The sequence below is a fragment of the Pinus tabuliformis genome, chromosome 3_2 (genome assembly GCF_031772625.1).
Source record: "Pinus tabuliformis cultivar Carrire ecotype Pingquan chromosome 3_2, CPIR1, whole genome shotgun sequence".
Taxonomy (NCBI): Eukaryota; Viridiplantae; Streptophyta; class Pinopsida; order Pinales; family Pinaceae; genus Pinus; species Pinus tabuliformis.
This window is the reverse complement of record NC_142302.1, coordinates 517,364,451-517,385,426: the sequence shown is the minus strand read 5'-3', so window position 1 is coordinate 517,385,426 and position 20,976 is coordinate 517,364,451. Positions and strand designations below refer to the sequence as shown.

The following is a 20,976-nucleotide window of genomic DNA, read 5'->3' as shown; positions in this document are numbered from 1 at the left end:
TTGTGGTTTTGGGACCATTTTCATAGTTTTTCCCGCTTAAGCCTATTCTTAAGAGATTGGTCAAAACAGTTGCGCCTCAGGTTTTCGGATCCTCTGGTTTCGATTCATGGTATTATCAAAAGCATGATTATATAAAGAAAAAGGGGATCCGGTGGCAAAGTATGGAAAATGAATTGAAGATCTTAAGGAAACTGTGCAGCCGCAGACACGCAAAAGACAGAAGTCTCTTCGGGTGTGGAGAATCGCTATTCAGGAGGTGATGTGGGAGCGGTCACCCACAGCAGTATGTAAATCCTCTGTTTGGGTCTTGATATCAGCCTCTGTTGTCTATATCGGGTGATAACTGTCATGTATATGGATCTGGTGCTTGGGTTGGCCCTTGAGTGATTCTGATAGATCTGTTGTCTGGGTAATTTTGAAGATTTGTTTGTACTTGATGACCATTTTATCTTCTTGGATCCAGTCTGAAAATTAATGAAACGTGGTCCTTGAACGAAGTAGGGGGTTGTAGCTCCCTTCCAGGAGAGACTAGAGAACGAGAGAGAGTTGTAGCTCTCTGCAGGTTGCAGCCTGCGTACTGGTAAAGGACTGCACCAGTACAAAATCATTGTAAAAGAAATTCTATTTGAAAGAAGATAGAGACATATTGCAGCAGGTGGTTTTCACCCACATTGGGTTTCCACCTTATATCTAGTGTTCCTTTGTGTGACTATCTGTTTTTACTGTTCTTGATTCATTATTATATGGTTCTGATATACAAGTTAATTATCAATATCAGAAGAATACTTTAAAGCATAAGTCTGGATGGTTTATTGAAAATAAATTAATAATACTGATTCACCCCCCCCCCCCTCTCAGTATTATTTCCAACAACGGATACTGGGCCATTGTCACTAGTTCACTGTTTTGGTACATTTACTTCCTTTTGAGAATTGATTTCATTACAGTCAGTTTGGAACTTTCTTTTTGAAAACTTTTAAGTTTGAAAAATCACTATAGAAATCACCATTACCATCCATATTTAACTTTCAATTTCGCCATCACACACTAGGGAATCCATAGAAGATAAACCCAAAAACAAACTAAAAAAAACTCAAAAATGACAAAAGACTAAGAAAATGGTTATCTTGTACATATAGTACACCTCACTTCATCAGTTTATGAATTCCGGATTGACATTTTAATTAGCAATTTAGAACACACTAAATTGACCAAACAAGGATGATTGGGAAGGCTTATGGGAGTTCTGTAGTAAGTATATAAGGCTTGTGTTGTGGGTTTCCATCGATTCCACTTCCTTAAGGTCACCTAGGATGTTGAATCCCATTATAGTGGCCTCTCATCACATATTTACCCCAATTGGCCAGTTAGTTGGGTAGATGTGAGATGAGGTGTTACAAAGTGGTATCAGAGAATGGTTCAACCCTTGGACTGGATGAGTAGAATGTGTTTTTCATGCATGCATGTCATTTGCATATGTGTTCTTTATGTTTGTGGAATATGTGCTTGTTGCGTATACATGGTGGTGGTCATTTTTGTTGTTGTGTTTCCATGTGGAAGTTGCTGATGTTGTTGTTGGGATGCATTTGTTATGAATGCATGTTGGTTATATATGAATTTGTTATGCATGCATTGTCATGGTTATGGTTATGCATGTATGGTAGGTCAAACATGCATTTTGAGGTCATTTTATGTAGTTAGGTCATCACGATGTTATTGGTTTGTTATGATGCTAATGAGTTGGTTGAGATAAAGCAGGAGATGTAGATTATTAAAGTAAAGTTGCAACAATGGAATTCGAGGTAAGAGAAGATCATCATACATGTTTGTATGGTGGGCATGTAGGTATGTTGGTTAATGTTTGTTATAAGCATTAGGGTTACTAATATGCTTGTCATTCTATTATTATTATGGTTACATGTATGATAAATGTGAGTTAATTAGTGTATTCAAATGCACATGTGTCAGATAGTCATGAATGATAGTAACATGTGGTTGTATGCATTTCTATTGTTGTTTTATGACAGTTAACTTGATAATTATGTTATATGTTGTTGATGAGAATGTTATGTGTTAACTTGTTGTTGTTATATGTTAGTTAATGATTAGGGTTATTGCACTAAGATATTGATGTTATATGTATCATGCTAAATTGGATTGGCAAATGCAGATGGTTAGGGTTATGGCATTAAGGTATGAGTTTGACTATGTCATCTATTTGATGTTTGAGTGTTTTATTATGTCATCTAGTTGATTTATTTAACGTGCTATGTTTGCAAGTTGGTTGAATATTTGATGAATTGCATAATATGACTATGTGTATGTAATATTGCTTGAAGGAATGATCTTGTTTTAAGATGGTTTTATTCACACATATGTGTTGAGACAACTGATATGTACTTGAGTGTAGCATTATGTATTATGACCGATGAATGTGAGTTTAGCTTGATTATGAAATGGTTGTTAGACTTGGTGAAGGTTGATTTCCAGGTAATATATATGTTTCTTTGATCTTTGGAACAGGTGAATGACATGTGTGAACAATTGCATGAAACATGCTTGGTATTAGCATAAAAACGTAATAGTTGATTTATTTATATAACTATCCATTGGGTGATGTGTCAGTACATAGTAAGACTCAGTTGCAACAAGGTAAAGGTAAAAGAAAAGAATAGGGTGAGAATTCCTTTGGCTATATTTAGAAACCAAAATTCCAAACGAATGAGTGCTTTGCATAAATGAAGTCTTCTTAACCCTAATTTGTCTGAAATTATGTGGATATGTGTTATATTCATGGACATGTATTTGACAGGTAGATCAGCTGGTGTCTAGTTATAACTATATATGTCAAGGGAATTGGAGTATCTTGAGACATGGCATAGATGTGTTCAGCTACAAGGCATTGGCACAACAAGGTAAGATAATTGGTATATTGTTACATTTATTTATGCACTGACAATTATGTGTTATGGCAGCATGATACAAAGAGTTGCATGGCAAAGAAATTTCCATGGAATATTGAAGAAGGCTCAATTTGAGCTTTCCCATAGAAGCACTAGGAACCCATGGGGATTGAGTCATGGTGTTTGTTAAGAGTCTTGTTCTTTTGGTACCTTTTCATTTCCTTGTGCTTGATTTGTAGTTTTGTTATGTCTAGTGCATGATCATGCCACTTTGTTTTCGGATTCGTAGTTATTAGTTTTCATGATTTTCTTCTTGTTTGTTTCTTTTTCTTTCCTTTTATGTTTTGAAGGTCTTGGGAATTGGTTGGGAAAGAAGAAAGTTGATGGAAATCTAGGAGAGATGCATGGAACCCAACAGATAATGAAAGACTTGGATGAAGCTGGTGCATGTATAAGGGAAACTAAAGGTAAGAGTATGACAACTAGCTAAGTTGGTTGGGTCCATTAGTGTAAATGAATGGTGGAAGGACAATCATGAGAAAGCTAACATGAAAGGTAAAGTGAATGCATGTGAGACATCTGATTCCTTGGCTATGTTGGGAATGACTGTTCTCAATGTTGTGCATGGATAAAGGGAGTTCTCTTAACCTTGACCTTATGATATCTGGTAATTATATGGTGATCATGATTATGTTGATGTCTATATATGTATACATGTATGTATGTATATATGTCATGTCTGCGAGGGTCATCATGGATCGTGATTGTTTTTATGCTAATGTTTATATGTATATGTATGTATCTATGTCGTTGTTTGATAGGATAATGATTGTTAATGATAATATTTATATGTATATATGTATGCATGAATGTTGTTTTCTGACAGGGTTGTTAGGAATCATTATTGTGGAGGAATGATTGCTTACGTGGGTGAATGACATGAAGAGGTTCCTAGTTTATGAGGAATCAAGTGGGAAGAGTAGACTGAAAGATATTTGAGGTCAGTATCATGTGGATATGAATTTATATTATGTGATTATATTATGTCTATGTTATGGAGAAGCTATACTGAGGGATACATCCGTGGAATGAAATCAGTATGATCTACGACATGCTAGGTGTTATAGACATTTTTGGGCACTACAACCCCAAGCATGAAATGTCCATAAACCAAGGGCTCCTAAGTCCCTAAAAGTGTTGTTCTAACCCCTAAAGGAACAAGGTCAACTGATTACAGCTTCTCCCAGAAGTTCTCCATGAAAAATTGCTCAGAATTGGTCAAAACAGGATCATTTCAGCTGCTCCATAGGCTAAGTGCGTTGCATCTCACCTAAATACACTGTGTGGGTGCGTTGCATTTCAAAAATCCCTTCTATGGGGTGTGATGGGCGAGAAATGACAAATGGCAGTATCATTCCGCGAGGTGGAGAGGCATGGAATCTTCCAGAAACTTCTCCTGTGACACTTGCCTCTCTGAATTCGACCAAGGATGAGTAAGAGACCATCAATCTCCAAGTGGAAGCAAGAACTATAAGAGGGAAGACACTAATCAAATCACAAGCTGACTCATCTCCCTTACAGATATCTATATATGGATCCCTCATCCCAGAGATCCAGAGGCTGGAATTTTGCATATTGTAAGGAATTGTTGTTGGTTTCTTGAGATAAAACATCAGATTGTTGGGTGATCTAAGCTTTGTATGAGGTGAAGGGGGCTTCCTTGCTGAGAGGATGATGCTGGGTCAGAACAACTGGTTGTAACTCCCCTTGGCTCTTTCTTGTTTATCAATAAAAGCTATTTAAGTTTTCCTCCATACTCTTGTGTCATTTACGTTTGCTGCATTTGTATGGTCAATTTACATCTGATCCTAGATTGTTTATGATTATAGATCCATGTTCTTGTATAGTGCTATGCTACTATGATCTTACAGGTACTCTGTGAAGCTGGGCGTGCAAGGGAACAAGTAGTGAAAGACTATCAAGAAGGAGAGGAATCGAACCAGGAGATTAGTGCAAAACAGAGGTTGGTCTTCTTTGTTCTTCTCTATCTATACTTCATAAAGGAAAGACGAATGTAGCTTTACTTTGTTTGTTTCTAAGGTAGCTATCACACCTTAATGGGATAAGCGGTTCTGAGTAGACACTTTTCCCTGTAACAAAATGGCGACTCCACTGGGGACGAGTTAGTTTGTTTGTTTATCTTCCTTGTTGTCTATTTCATAAACTTACAGACAGAGCCTGAAGTTGAGCTAGGTATCTTTCGAACTGCATTTGCTATGCAAATCCAAAGTAGATAAATGCCGCTTCAGTAAATCTCCGGGATCTATTTATGATTTAAACAACTGATTCACAAACTCTCTGATTGCCCCTTGTGGTAGCTCTTAGATACTCCTTAGATATACCCCTGATTGTTGCATTACTGATTACCTTTTGCTCGGCCAAAACCCATGAACTGAACTGCAAACTGTGACCCAGAACCCAACCAAAGTCTCGTCTCTGGCCTAGCGCAGGTACTGTTCTGAGAATTTGAAATTCAGTGCACTTCCTGAGCGTAGTAGGTGCGCTGCATTTCAAATTCCTTGTGTTACAGGTGCGCTGATCAGACTAGGCATTGTTCAGTTTTGGTTTCTGTGATTCATTCTTTCCAGTTCTATTCATGAATTTTGCTGCCTGTGATCAATATATCTCTGTTTGAAACCCCTTTTCCTTGTTGTTATTCCGCCTCCTTTGTACAAAAGAACTGTAAATGTTTTTGTGTGTTTGTTGAGTCACGCAAGTGTTGTTTTCAATCATAGGAAAGAGTTTGATTGCTGTAGATAGTCGATTATCCTGTTACTATTGTTTTTGGTCTGAATTTTTAATTTTTCTAGTGTCGAAAACAAGTATTCATTTCAAAATCGTAAGGTGTTGTGATTGTCTCCATTTTTGATTTCGAAAAGAAACTTGTTGATAATTGTCGCTTGAAAAGAAATTCAGATTTGTGCATCAACTTTCTTTTTACCATTCATATACTAAGAAAGTCAAAAACAAATACATGCATGTGCATTTGCATTTAGACTGTCTGATTGGTTTGATTTAGGAAAGTGCATTTAGAGTGTGCTCTTTGCTCTTTGTGAAAGAATTCTGTCTTTCTTTCCTTAGTAGCTAGGATTTTCATTGCACAAAGAAGATAAAAGATTGTTTATCATCTTATATTGCATTTTAGGAATTATACTACATCTCGCGGTGAACCTGAAAGGCAAACTTCATAAACAAGATCAACTATAAAATAAATTCAATGAATCTAACAATGCTTTGGAACCTAACGCACAACATTTAGAAGTCTAGGCTAGAGACGTATTCCGGTGTTGTAAAGCCTGGTAACTATTGTTCTCACTGATGGTTGGGTGATTCCTCCACTTTGAGACAATAAGTGCCAGTACGGACTTGTTCTCCCACGTACCGTCGAGTATATTTCGGGAGACCACAATAGGCTTAATCCTTTATCCATAGGAAGCCGTGTCTGCCGCCCTATCGATCGCAATGCACTGAACACAGCATTCAGGAAGATTGACTGCCGTACCGTAAAAAGTATTCTGCAGTTTTGCGATTGGTTTGGTAATCCCTCTACCTAGATTTCCAGAGCAGTCCCTTTCGTTCCTTTTCAGACTCTTTAATGGAAAAGGTCCATCTGAGCACTTGTCACTTCAGGCTCATTAAAAATCTAAGGCGACTAGAGTCATCTTTTGTTTTTTCTCGACTCTTAAAAATTGAAAAAACAAGTTGTGTCAAAGCGTCTAAAATTTATTTTAAACGGAATATTCATCACCCTTTCCTACGTTGATCTTGGGTTGAGAAAATGGAATCCACCAACCAAGGAATTCCCCTTGGAGGAAATCCTAGTCCCTTCTCCTCTTGGGGAGATGTTGGTGCACCCCATATGGCCACATTATCGCTTCCAGGACTGACAATCGGTTTGCCTGTATGGCTCTTCTCAACCTATGTCATTCGGAACACCGCAATTCCTGAATAATCGAGTCAGCAACTAGAAGATTCCAGAGTTACCCACCAACCTTCTACTTCCTCCAATTCTTCCTCTCCTCCTTCCTCTTCGCTTGATGGGGCTGGTAAAGCCAAAAGTCAAGTACCTGAGAAGAAGAAGGAAAAGAAGAAGAAAGAGAAGAAGAAGAAGGAGCCAAAAGCGAAAGGGGGCAACCAAGCGTCATCTAGCGAAAATCCACACACTGCACCGACCAGGCCTAAATCGCCATGTGTCATTTGCAAAGGAGACCACTATCATAGAGATTGTCCTTGCATCCCTCGGATCTTAAGGGACTAGTCTCCTCGTTTGCACAACCCGGTGTCGTCAACCTCTCATGATCATGTTGAAAACACACCGTCGACTAGTGAAAGTGAAGCCCCAGGACAAAAAGGAAAATATAGATTTCCTTGTAAACTGTGCGAAGGCAATCATGCCGTCCACCGTTGTCCCTTCTTAGACGAGGCTAAAAGAGTTTTGGACGATCGTCCGATTTCACCGTTACGACTTCCTCATGGATATAAAAAACTCTTGTCGAGTCCGTCACTAGTTGAAAATCCGGCTGGCCCGCTCAGGTGGTCGGTCGAAGCATCTATCATTGAAGACAAACCATCTAAACCCATACCAGATGAAATTCAAAAGGTCAAGGCGGCAGTTGACCCGGTCTTGCCTTCATAGGTTCCATCTTCAGATGATACAGTCACCGAAGAGAACAAGGATGACACCGTCCAAATTCTTTTCGTAAGCACAGACTCCGATGAACATGGGGGAAATTTACCCATTCCTTTACCACAAGAAGGAAGTTCGTCAGATTCGTACTCGGTTGTCTATTCAGTCCCACCTCCAAGCAACCTAGTTGTCTCCTTCGACTGGAATCAACTAGGCAGACCCCGTTTACCAGCTAGTGTACCATTCTGAATCATTGTTCAAATATATAGAATGGTTATGGCCGGTACCATCATAGATGAAGGGGCTTCTGTGAGTATCCTTTCCTCGACTGCTTGGAAAGCACTTGGTTCGCCATCGCTTTTGCCTGAGATAAGAAATCTAACAGGCTTTGACAAAGGAACCAGTCGACCGTTAGGGATCCTTCCCAATGTACCCATAACATTGAGAGGGAAAACCATTCAAATGAATGTAATGGTAGTTCAAAGACCCCTGGATTATAATGAACTCCTTGGACGAGACTATATTTATTGCATGGGAGCGATTGTCTCCTCACTCTTTAGAGTAATGTGTTTTCCGCACGAAGGAAGAGTGGTCAAGCTCGTAGACCAGCTTTCATTTCCCGGATCACACAGAGCAAATAGTCATATGCCATCCCTGAATGGTCTTTTCACGTAAGAAATGTCTCAATCCCCAGTCTGTCCACCTGATGAGCGCGAGTGATTCGGGGGACATGACTGAAACCCAGGGGGCATGCACCCTGGTCTGTTTCGGCAGGAAAACTTCGGGTATAGGGTAGGTTTCCACGAGAGTATATGACCTCCGTACTCCCGTCCATGATTGGAAGAGGGATTTGGACTGGAATAAGATTCTCTTGTCAAAGTTATGTGAGTTGGCAGGCATTGCCACTCACCTTTGTTTATTTCGATAAACATCGCCGAAGAAGTGTTTTGTTTACATCGTGAATAGAACAATCTTTGGTAACTTGTAAGAGGTAGACCTCTCTCGGTAAAACAAATGTTTTAATGGAAAGAAGAAGGGGTAACCTTGAAATTTTGTTTTATACTTGGGGGCATGCAAACCTTTTGGCGTGCAAGCAAAGAGCGATCATTTATCTGTTTTTTGGATTGGTCGTTTCCTAACTTGCATAAAGAAAGGATGTGGGGCAAAACTATAAAAATTTCCGTTTTAAATGGGACATTCTTATTACACGACTGGATTAATTGAGCAGTTTAGTGCGGACTTCATGCTCGTTAAAAAATAAACATAAGCAATGAGCACATGTTCCTCCAGAGTTTAAGCTCATTAAAAAATGAACCAATTTCCGGTAAATAACCATCGTGAATGTAATACTTCAGCCTTTAAAAGCCTTGGTCGTGTTTGCACCATCACCTCCACTTTTACATTGGTCGATCATTCACCTCCATTTGATTGTTTACCCCTTTTTGAGGAACAGCTGTGAAGAGTGATCTCACTAGCCATCCTTGTAACACTGCCATGATTGGAAAATTCCAAACCTTACTTGGAATCAGTTGCTACCCATTTTATCACTCGTTCCTCAAAAGATGAGTCTCCTTTAAGCTCTTTTCAATTGACTCGTAAAATATGAAAAGATTGCCGAGCCATTGGCCTCTCCAGCTCGTTAAAGGGACTGGAAGTGTTATCCCTCCTCTAATTTAATCTTTTTGGACCTGAGGGATTATTACACAAAAAGATCGAGCGCTTGTTTTGTTCGGCTCGTTAAAAGTATCAAAAATTCATCCCTTCTGTATTGTTTTATACTTTTTCGGACTTAAGGGATTAGATGATGAAAAAGGAATTTTGGAGTTTCCTTTACATTCCTTTTCAGACTCTCTGAAATTGAAAAGGACCGAGTTATCTTTGTCGTTAAACTCGTTAAAATTTAATAGCAACAAACTTGTCTATAGACGAGAACGAGTTTCACTATCGCTAGGCTCGTTAAAACATAGCGATGGGTTTGCCCAAAGGGAAAATTATAGAACAAGCATATGTTATCCTCCTCAAGCTTGACAAAAATAAAGAGGTACTGGTCAGTAATGATTGGGAAAAATTGGGAAGAAAACTTGAAGAAACTTTGTTGGTAGCAAGTCGCTCTTGAACATGACACTTTCACTCCGCATCCAAGTCGGGTTGGGTTGTTTCATTCACCGGTCACATCACCATGGTCCCATCATATCATCCACATTTGGGGTTAATGCTACCAATCCATCACGTCAGTGTCGTCGATATGTTCAAGAGAAGTCATTCAGAGAATTCACCTGTGTCTCACCCGCTACAATACATTTACACTCCATTCTTTCATGACCGCCACCTTGAACCTTATATCACCATATCGTTTTCACCTCCATTAAAATCATTTGCTCTGTTCCATGTCACTGATGTGGGATTCATTAAGGCCCTCCTATGACGGATCGCTTCTTGTCGACATCAGCTCATTATCCAAGAATTCAATCTAGGAACACCCCATTCAGTACTTTGAAGCTTGCATGCCTCAATGGCAAGTTTCTCACTTCCGGCGACAGGTTTACATCAATGGCCTTCGACCGAAATATTTTGTGTGGTGTTCGACGCCAAGTCCTTTATTCACACCACGTGAATTGTACTGCAGTACCTTGAGGGTCATTATCATTATCGGTGATTCCTCTCGCTCTGTTAACAGCTTACATCATTGGCTGGTAATCAGGCGATGTATTTCCATGTTCGACTCCAGAACATCTCTCACATGGATCGACTTGTACTTCGAGTGAAGATCGAATGAGATTGAAGACCCCAGATCTAGTTTCATCCATCTGGGTTGTGATATATATTCAAGGAAATAAAGACATTAAATGTACATTGTTGCTGCACAGATAATCATCCAATCAAAGGGATGATGGCTCTACCAGAATCATCAGTCTATACTTAGACGATTGTCTTTCCTATGTACATGAAAATGAATTTATAAAGCTGAGCATGGGAATGCCCGCCTCAGCTAGATCATGAAAATATTATGAAGATAATGTATTGTATTGTATCTTATTACAGGTCTCCTCCCAGCTTGAAAGAACTTCGGATCCTCATGATAAAGCATTTCACCCGACATCAAAGAGATTAACGTCCTCATGCTTTAGGGGGCAACTGTTATAGACATTTTTGGGCACTACAACCCCAAGCATGAAATGTCCATAAACCAAGGGCTCCTAAGTCCCTAAAAGTGTTGTTCTAACCCCTAAAGGAACAAGGTCAACTGATTACAGCTTCTCCCAGAAGTTCTCCATGAAAAACTGCTCAGAATTGGTCAAAACAGGATCATTTCAGCTGCTCCATAGGCTAAGTGCGTTGCATCTCACCTAAATACACTGTGTGGGTGCGTTGCATTTCAAAAATCCCTTCTATGGGGTGCGATGGGTGAGAAATGACAAATGGCAATATCATTCCGCGAGGTGGAGAGGCATGGAATCTTCCAGAAACTTCTCCTGTGACACTTGCCTCTCTGAATTCGACCAAGGATGAGTAAGAGACCATCAATCTCCAAGTGGAAGCAAGAAATATCAGAGGGAAGACACTAATCAAATCACAAGCTGACTCATCTCCCTTACAGATATCTATATATGGATCCCTCATCCCAGAGATCCAGAGGCTGGAATTTTGCATATTGTAAGGAATTGTTGTTGGTTTCTTGAGATAAAACATCAGATTGTTGGGTGATCTAAGCTTTGTATGAGGTGAAGATGGGCTTCCTTGCTGAGAGGATGATGCTGGGTTAGAACAACTGGTTGTAACTCCCCTTGGCTCTTTCTTGTTTATCAATAAAAGCTATTCAAGTTTTCCTACATACTCTTGTGTCATTTATGTTTGCTGTATTTGTATGGTCAATTTACATCTGATCCTAGATTGTTTATGATTATAAATCCATGTTCTTGTATAGTGCTATGCTACTGTGATCTTACAGGTACTCTGTGAAGCTGGGCGTGCAAGGGAACAAGTAGCGAAAGACTATCAAGAAAGAGAGGAATTGAACGAGGAGATTAGCGCAAGACAGAGGTTGGTCTTCTTTGTTCTTCTCTATCTATACTTCGTAAAGGAAAAATGAAAGTAGCTTTACTTTGTTTGTTTCTAAGGTAGCTATCACACCTTAGTGGGATAAGCAATTCTGAGTAGACACTTTTCCCTGTAACACTAGGATAAGCATGGATGGCGAAGAGACATTGGAAGCAAGGTTTCTTGGTAGAGACAATGTGGTTTTGGATGTGCAGTTCTATTGTTGTGTATATGTTATGCATATTGTATATTCAGTGAGTGTACCTATGGTGTTGAGTTCCTGTTGTATATATGGTGTTGTGTGCATATTGCATATGTAGTTCTAGGTATAGATGGTGCTATGTACATGTTGGATATGTGGTGTTGTGTACATATTATACTATGTGCATATCTAGTGTTGTGTACATATGGTGCTATATACATGTTGTATATGTAATGCTATGTACAAATGGTGTTGTTTTCATGTTGCACATGTGGTGCTATGTACATATGGTGTTGTGTGCATGATTGTACATGTGGTTTTGTGTACATTTTGTACATGTGGTGTTGTGTGCAGGTGGCGTTGTGTACTTGTCATGTGTGTGGTATTATGTACATGTGGTGTCGTATACATGTCATGCATGTGGTGCTGTATACATGTGGTATTGTGTACATGTTGTAAAACTGGTGCGGTGTACATGTGGCATTGTGTAGGTGGTGCAATGTAAATGTGATGTTTTGAACATGTTGCACAGGTGGTGTTGTGTATAGGTGGTACTGTGTACATGTTGTACATATGGTACTGGTGTACATGTGGTATTGTGTGCATTTTGTACATGTTGTTTTGCAGGCATGCAGTACTATGTATGTGCATTGTGTAGTCGTGGTTGATGAGGGTCATCAATAGGTATATTATATGGGTCACAATTCCATCCTCCATTTTATTAAATTACCTTTTTATCACATTTATCTACAATTTTTGTTATATTATGCTTAGTGTATGGAGTAAAATATGTGTTTCTATGTCATGTGGACTAATGTGTGTTAAATGTAGGAATTGGAGCAATTTTGAGTTAATTTGATTGCAAGAACTCATAGTAGACAAAAGAAGAGATTCTAGTAGGTGGTCCACCTCCTTAACTCCTCCAATCAGTCGAAGATCCCCACTCTATCTCTCATCAACTCGATGTCATTGGCAAACAAGCAGGTTGAGTTCATTGGCAGTCAAGCTAGTGCAAGTCAAGGAAGATCTAGATCCACCTATTCTTAAGTTAGGGAGACAAATATCCCTATTTTCTAGGGAGCTGTTGGTAGCTCCCCTTTGTATAAATAAACATGCTAAGGAAATCATTAGGATTTGAATTTTTATTATAGCTAAGAGGCCATTGAGCTGAAACACTTGTGACTATTATTTTGATGATGTATTTGACATTTCTGGAATGATAATGAGAAGCTTTGTTTTGATCCAACACTGAGTTGATTTAGAGGGCTGAAGCTCTTGGGTTAGGGCCCAACCTTAGCAGCCTAAGTACCTCTCATGTATTTTTACTTCTTTTAGTATAGAATGTTGATTAGTGTTGTCATTAAGTAGAGTTTATTCATATTTATTTTTAGCCTAAAATGCTAATTAGGGTGCAATTCAGTAGAGTTTATTCATGCTTCTTTTAGCTTAGAAGGTTGATTAGTTGTTGCAGTTCAGTAGAGTAAAATTCATCAAAAATTACGTGGTTGTGATCCCTATCTCATCTCCATCATGATAACATGATTAGAGGACCCCACCATCACAACCCAAAAACAGAGTATGATTTCCTGTTCATTGCATAGATCAAGTCATTGGCATTAGTAGATAGTTTGTTTATGATTTAGTGGAAGGGTTTACATTTGGTATTTTTCTTCTCATGTGATTTTTGTAGCTTAGAAGGTAGTTCATTACATAGATCAAGTTCTTAGCTTGAGTTAGATAGTTCCCCAAATTCCATTCATCTTTTCCACCTTTGATTGTAATATTTTATGAATGAAAAGAGGAATAGGTGCATGTGTTTTTGTAGGGATGTTAGGTCTATAGGACAGGTAAACTTTCACCAACTCCATCCAGGACCTCCCTATCCTCTTTTTATGCATTCCAACCCATGTTATTGATCACTTTTTTTGGTTACCATGAGCAGCCATATTAGCCCAAATCCGACCTTCTTGAAATGTTGGGCTTGGCTAGGGGTGTTGATCACCTTCCCTACATTCCCCACAACCTTCATCCAAGTGTCCATCACTTCAACCCATCATTCTTACCCTCCAAACCCTCTTAGCCAACTTCCTGTAGTATTTCAGGACTCCCTGTAGCAGTACAGGAATCCTGTAGCAACATCCTATAGCACACCTGTAATAGCCTGTTTTGACCTTGTTTTGACCTACAATGATATCATAGCTTAGTTTAGGAGTAGTTTTACCCCTCAACTTGGACTCCATGAACATAAGTACCACCTAGCCCATTTACTTCATTCCTTTTTCTTTCCTACAAGATCAAATAACATTAGTTCTTTCATTCCAAATTTGGCAATTAGAACTTTACTTAATCTACAAGTGTGAATTAGTTAAACAATGCATACATTCTTGAGTTTTGAATTGGTAGGATAGTCTTCTGTTTTCAAGAAACCTTGATAGCGATTGATGGAAAATAATAGTAGTTTCCTTTTTGCAGCTTAGCATAATTCTTGTGTTGTTTCATAGCATTTACAAGTTGACAACATTTACAAGTTTGAATTGAAAAGAATTTACTTTCTTTGCACTAGGAATAGCCTTCACGTTCTTCTTTTAGTAGTTAATATCCTTTCAGTTCAATAGATGAATGGTCTTGGAACTATAATGATCATGTGACCTAGTTGAGTGGCATGAGTAGAATGCATCTACTGTGTATATAACACTGTCACGTCAAAGCTTATATGAAATCATGAGTTGATAAGGAAAGTTGAAGAGCCTTTGGAAGTTGCAACACTCTTGGTACAATACTAGGTCTCACCATCTTTTTGGTGTCATTGTCGGGGAGGTGTCTAGGTATATGTCATTTATGATTTCCTTTCTATTTTGCATTTAGTGGGTAGATGTTAGTTCTACTTTCCTTTTTGTTTTGCATTTATTTTTGAAAAAATCACATAAAAAGGAAAAAAAATATTTCATGCCTCATAGGAGTAGAGACACTTTAGGAAAATTCTTGCCAAATATCCCCACTCCATCAAACAGTCAACCTTCACTCTTCTTCGATGACTGTCAACTTCACTCTCTAACTGGAGGGGAGTTATAAGACCCCTTAGGTGAACAACTTGAGATCTTTGAAGAAACTATTGGGGAATAAGAAGAAGAATCCATTCCACATACCCACACCATGGTTGAAAACAAAAATGAGGATGTTTTTTCCATCAATGAAACTAATGGATATGATAGGATGAAGAATCTAGGCCCTTCTGCCCTTCCTCACTTCCATGGATTAACCTTAGAGGACCCTGATACTTTTTGATTTGTGCTTTTTGTTGTCTGTAGGACTTATGATTATACCATTGATGACCAAAAGCTGAATTTGTTCCCATCCACCCTTAAGGATGAAGCCTTGTGATGGTTCATGGGTCTACCCGAGGATAACATTGCTACCTTGGCTCAAATTCAGCAATCCTTTAACAACAAGTATAGGGACTATTGTAGGTCCAAAGAGACCACAGAGCAAATATTTAGAATGACTCTTGAACCTGATGAATCCCTGGAAGACTATGAGGAAAGATTCCATCTCAATTGTAGGACGACCATATGCACCCTTGATCCTGAATCACTCAAGTTAGTCATTCTTAGAGGAATTAGGGAGGCATTGAGGCATCGAAAATCGTTGCTTCAGCACAAGGGGAAAACTACCCGGTCCGAACATTAAGGCAACTCCTTTTCCGTTTAAGTAGTGGCTCCAACTGGGGATAATGGGACTAGTTTCCCAATGAAATATGATTGAATGAGTGTTTAATGCTTATAGTGAAGTGAAATGGATGGATTTACGGTAATGAATTAAATGGAAAAAAAAATTCATTAATCTACTCTATAACCCGAGATTGTTTAACTTTTATCTAGATGCGATCTATAATTATTTTCCTTAGTAAATGATAATATAGATTGCTCAAACACCAATGGAAATGAAACTTATTTCAAGATGATTAGTTTGATTAAGTAGTTAATCAAAATAACATGTAAACTCATATCACATTTAGAATATCACAACGAATTGCTTAACATGTATAAAAATATCAATGGCAGCATGATCAATAGTGAATACATGTAACATTGTTCTTTAAATATAAAGTAATAAGCAATTTGAAAAGATAAATTTACTATTTACTTATGAACAAAACAAAGGTAGAATGATAGAAATACCAGATATACTTCGCTCAACTCATAAAAGAAATAGGAGCATTTTATTCCTTCTCACAAAGATGATTCCAGGAGTACTGTAATGCAACTTCTCAAAACTGTTTATGAAAATTCCTAAACAATGTTCCAGTCATTCTATTGAGAAAAGGATGAAAGTACAATAGTGTGAGCTTTCGTAACCCTTTTTTCATAAAATTCAAGACATTTATTTGATATAACAAGTAACTTTAAATAATAGAAAACAACTGAATCTATTGTGCAGAGCATTGAGGGAATTTAAATAGATCCCTTCAACATTGCTTAACGGGAAAAAAAATATTTTGGTAGAAGTTTCTAAAAGTGATTTTTTGTCTTCATCAGCTTCATTTGTTCCATCAAATTCTTTGGATGTTTTCTGCCTATTTGAACTGATCTGCCCCTTATCAACATAATTGTATTCCTCTATCATGAACTTGAACAAGAAAAATAGGAATCAATAAGCTGGAAATAAAAGAAATTGATAAGCAAGTTTTATTTGAAGCTAATCACTTTTGCAAGAAATCAGGAAAAATGTAGAGTGTAATAAATCTGAATACAAACATCATTGAGAGTCATGCAAAGTGAGGTCTGTGGTAAGAGTGGTGGACTTTACGTTCTTATCGCAAATTTCTTTTAGACCGGGGGTAGACTCAGAATAATTGCAATCGGGAGGAAACCATGAATACTTTATATCACAATCACAATCGTGGAAAGGTGGATGGCTAACAAGTTCTTTGGAGGGGGTTGGAAGTGGTAAGTGGTTTGTGAAGGTGGGGTCCAAAAGAATGGAGGAGTGACATGTAGAGATAGGCTCAGACGTGAAAACCATTTTTCGGACCCCCCCATGAGAAACTTAAAATTGAATGTAGGGGGGTTCGAAACTATTATCTACCATTGATCTAAATGAATAGATCTGAGTCCTTTATTAAATCAAGGCAAGTCGGGCTTTTATATCGTAATCGCAATCGAAATGGGCAGAAGAGGCAAGAAGCGGTGATACTTTGTTATTTGTGATAGCTGCAGACGCGAGGTATGTATGAGTTGGAATGAATAATCCCGTCGGGTCCGGTCTAATCGCAAATCACAAATTGGCTGGGGTGAATGATTTATTATAAGCTATGTTCCTTTAAAACTTGTGATTGCAGGATCTGGGATGACGTCATAGTGACATCACTATGACATGGCGGATGATGTGGAATGGTGATGTGGCAGATGATGTGGATCTAACATGGTGGGAGACATGGAAATGACATGGCAGTTGTTGAGGAGGATGATGTGGAATTGATGTCACTACTGACATCATATCAAAATCGATGTTGGGATGATGCATGAATTTTTTAAAATTTTGCAATTGCGAGATATGCCCCTAACATGATATTAATATAAATCATAGTGAATAATCTCATCAAGTTCGGGCCTTATTGCATATCGCAATCGGTGGTGGGGTATGAACTTAAGCTTTTTTTAGAACCTGTGGTAGTCATGGATGTGGGGTTTTATGAATTGTAATGGGCTTTCCCATTGGGTCCGGGGCTTATATCGCATATCGCAATCGAGAAAGGGAGAGCGATATGGACTTATAGAGGATCATGCGATTGTGATGGACACGGGTTTATTTTTAGAAACAATTAATAAACCATTCTGGCCTGGTCTTGCCTTATGTTTATTTCTTATGTGCGATGCGGGGTATTTAGAGTTTTATAAAGATTTCAACCTTCCACGATAAAACTCCATTTTATTTTGTTTTTTCATTAAGTAACCTATAATGTTTAATACTTAAGCTTAAGTATTGTTTGGCTTCCAGGGGCTATTTAATCCAGTTTTTTGGGATAATCAAGATTTAACACTTGGGTTTTAATTAAAAAGCCTAAGTATTAAACTTTGATTATAAGATTTTATCAACAATTTTTATGTTGACTTTTTTTTTTAGAAAAATCAAAGGCTTTTATTTAAATTAAAGGGTCCCTATTTTAATATAATAAATTTCATAAGAAATTTATAAAATATAAAAATGGGGTTTGTTCAACAGTACAACAATTGGCGATTGACCGGAAGAATCAATTATCTCTGATAAATGAAATTTTCCCAAAATTCAGTAAAAATAATCTAAGTAAAAACTGTTTTTTGAAACATCTAGATAAATAGAATTACTCTGACTATAAAATTCATTAGCTTGCAATCTCTTTTACAAACATTTTGTGAATGAAAAACACCTCTTTACTTGTATCAGCCATTAATTAGTTTATAAAAATAAAGTAGGGGTGCTTTTACGACTTAGCTTTAAAATGTACTCGTTTGTCACAACTAGAGCCACTGCTGCCAATAGACATTCATAGTCTCGATAGGGTTATCTTTTAACCAACAACAATCTAGTATCCCATCCATTTAATAGTGCAATAATTATAGGTAAATTTTATTCTTTTCTTTTCTTTTATTTTTTTATGCTAAAAAGGCATTGTCCTGGTTTAGTGGCCAAATAATGACAATGCCATTCACCAGCAATAATTAAAACTAAACAAGTTGGCTTGTGATGAAACCCCTTATCTTACAATAAAAAATCATAAGCCATTACCCTAATTTGGTGTTCAGAGTGGTAATATTAGTCTAATTGGTTCCCTATGAACATGGTAAGCAGGCTTGTGATGAGACCTCTTATCCTTTTAGATTTATTAGATTTTTGAATTTGTTGGATACCTAATCCTCTAAGGTTTGGTGTGGAAGTCGAATAGACTAAGGAAGTCCAAGAGACCTTGGGATGTGGAACCCAACGATCACATGAATGTACTATAAATTTATATCATTATCAAATAATAGATGTACTCTCCTACTTATATTTAATATTTTGTTGCTGCCATGTGTGCGTTTAACATGGTATCAGAGCATAGGTTAGGCCTAGACATTTTCAAAACTTGTTAGCTCTGCATTCCTTCTAGAATTTGTCTGTCATTTCTCTATTTGGTCAATCATCCAGCTATAGAAATGATGTTAATATGCTCCACTTGGGCGCTCCTCTGGTTTGAAACCTGACCCATCTTCCCTCTCGTCAACTTGTGTGTTACATCCCATTTCTGCCCACTATCTATAACGCTCCATTAATTTACTGTCTGTTAGAAATCTGCTGCCTCTCCTCTGTGTACCTTTTTGCTGGCAATGCTCACCTGCCTTATCTATCTTCCTAAGATATTCATTTCTACATTGAATTTTGCCTTTCCCTGCCAAAAAAATGTTGAGAACCATAACGTTGGTCTCTTCTGCTCAGAATTATTATCTATGAGAATTTGTCAGTCGATTATGCTATATAGATCATTTTTACAACAAAGCTTGGTTTTTTGTAATTACTCTTCAACCCCAAGAGCACTTCCTCAGAACTCCTTGAAATTTTCGTTAAAAAAAATCCTCTCTATGTGCCAACCTTTACATTGCTGGTATCAGAGGATCTGACACCCTCAATGTTACGTATTCAGATCCATCACCACTTTTAAATTCATTACCAACAAATTTCGAGTATATAACAGTATTTCCAGTAATCACTGACATCAGATTCCTCTTCCCATCTGTCAAGAAAAGCTTTTAGAAAATATAAGATCTCAAATTTTAATGCTTGGATCAGATTCAGGCGGCTTTGATTTTGTTATTTCTGGGATTCTTTCATTTATGGAACTCTTTGAAGCAAAGTGAATCATCTGCATCGCCAATGATTGAAATTCATCAGAAGCATATCTTGCCTGTAGAAGATGCAACAAAATCGTAGTCCTTCCCACCATTGAAATTGAATGAAACTTCATCAAACGAGTACAGAGTAAGAGTTCATTTAATGATGTAAAGCGATTGCCTATATTATGCAAGCAGTCATCTATCACCGCTCTCCACTACAGACTTATCAATCTCCATTGCGAGCTTCGATTTGGTGGTTGTATCACCTGATGTTGGTGGTGTTTCCCGTGCTCGTGCTTTGCTAAAAGAAACTATCTGATGCTCCTCTGGCTATTGTTGATAAAAGGCATCAAGGCCACAATGTTTCTAAGGTTATGAATTTGATTGGTGATGTGAAAGGGAAAGTTGTTGTCATGGTTGATGACATGATTGATACTATTGGGACAATTACAAATGGAGCTACATTGTTACATGAAGAAGGTGTCAGAGAAGTCTATGCATGCTACACACATGCCGTTTTTAGTCCTCCTACACTTTAAAGGCTGTTTGGAGGTCTTTTCCAGGATGTTATTATCACAAATATGGTACCTATTAAAGAGGAGAACTACTTTCCTCAATTGACAATTTTGTCTATTGCAAACCTTCTCGGTGAAACTATTTGGCATGTCCATGATGATTGTTCTGTGAGTAGAATTTTCTAGTGATGTAATGGTGATATTATTTAGTGTTCCTAAATTTGTACAAGCAAAGTTGAATATGTGATTTGAGGCTTACAGAATTTGAGAAATCATTGTTGTGTGATGAAGAAATAGTTGTTGGGCAGAGTGCATGTGAATAAATTGTTGTCGCTTTTGTTCAAGAATGGTTGAATGGTGTGGAGATGCAGTGTGTTAACATTGGACCTGTGGATGTATGAATGATGGAATACCCATATTCCTATTTGGAGTTTGAAATTTGTGAACAGAGTACATTAAGTTGTTGGATCTGTCATCACTAAGCTATGAGTAGTTGTTGTATTACCAAGTGGCTGGATTTAAATTGTTTTCCAAGTGAAGAGTGGCTTGTACCAACGACGTCAATCTTTTTCTTCTCCAAATATAGTTTTTCCTGATATTAGAACCATGTTAATTTTCTAATGCACCGAATGCTACTCTTTCAATCGGGGATAGCTTTGATGAGCTAATGAGATCAGGTGCCAAAAATCGGTCTATTGCAGATGCTATTACTCAGATTATCAATGTAGACTTTAGTGTGTGTTAGATCTGTGCATAATAAGTTATAAATATGATTGCATTTGTG

The 20,976-nt window shown here is 37.8% G+C and overlaps 1 pseudogene; it reads left to right on the top strand.

Moving 5' to 3' along the window:
- LOC149181596 (ribose-phosphate pyrophosphokinase 1 pseudogene) overlaps window positions 1–20,420 on the top strand; it is a 40,913-nt pseudogene extending 20,493 nt beyond the window's left edge.
- The last annotated feature ends 556 nt before the right edge of the window (window positions 20,421–20,976 follow it).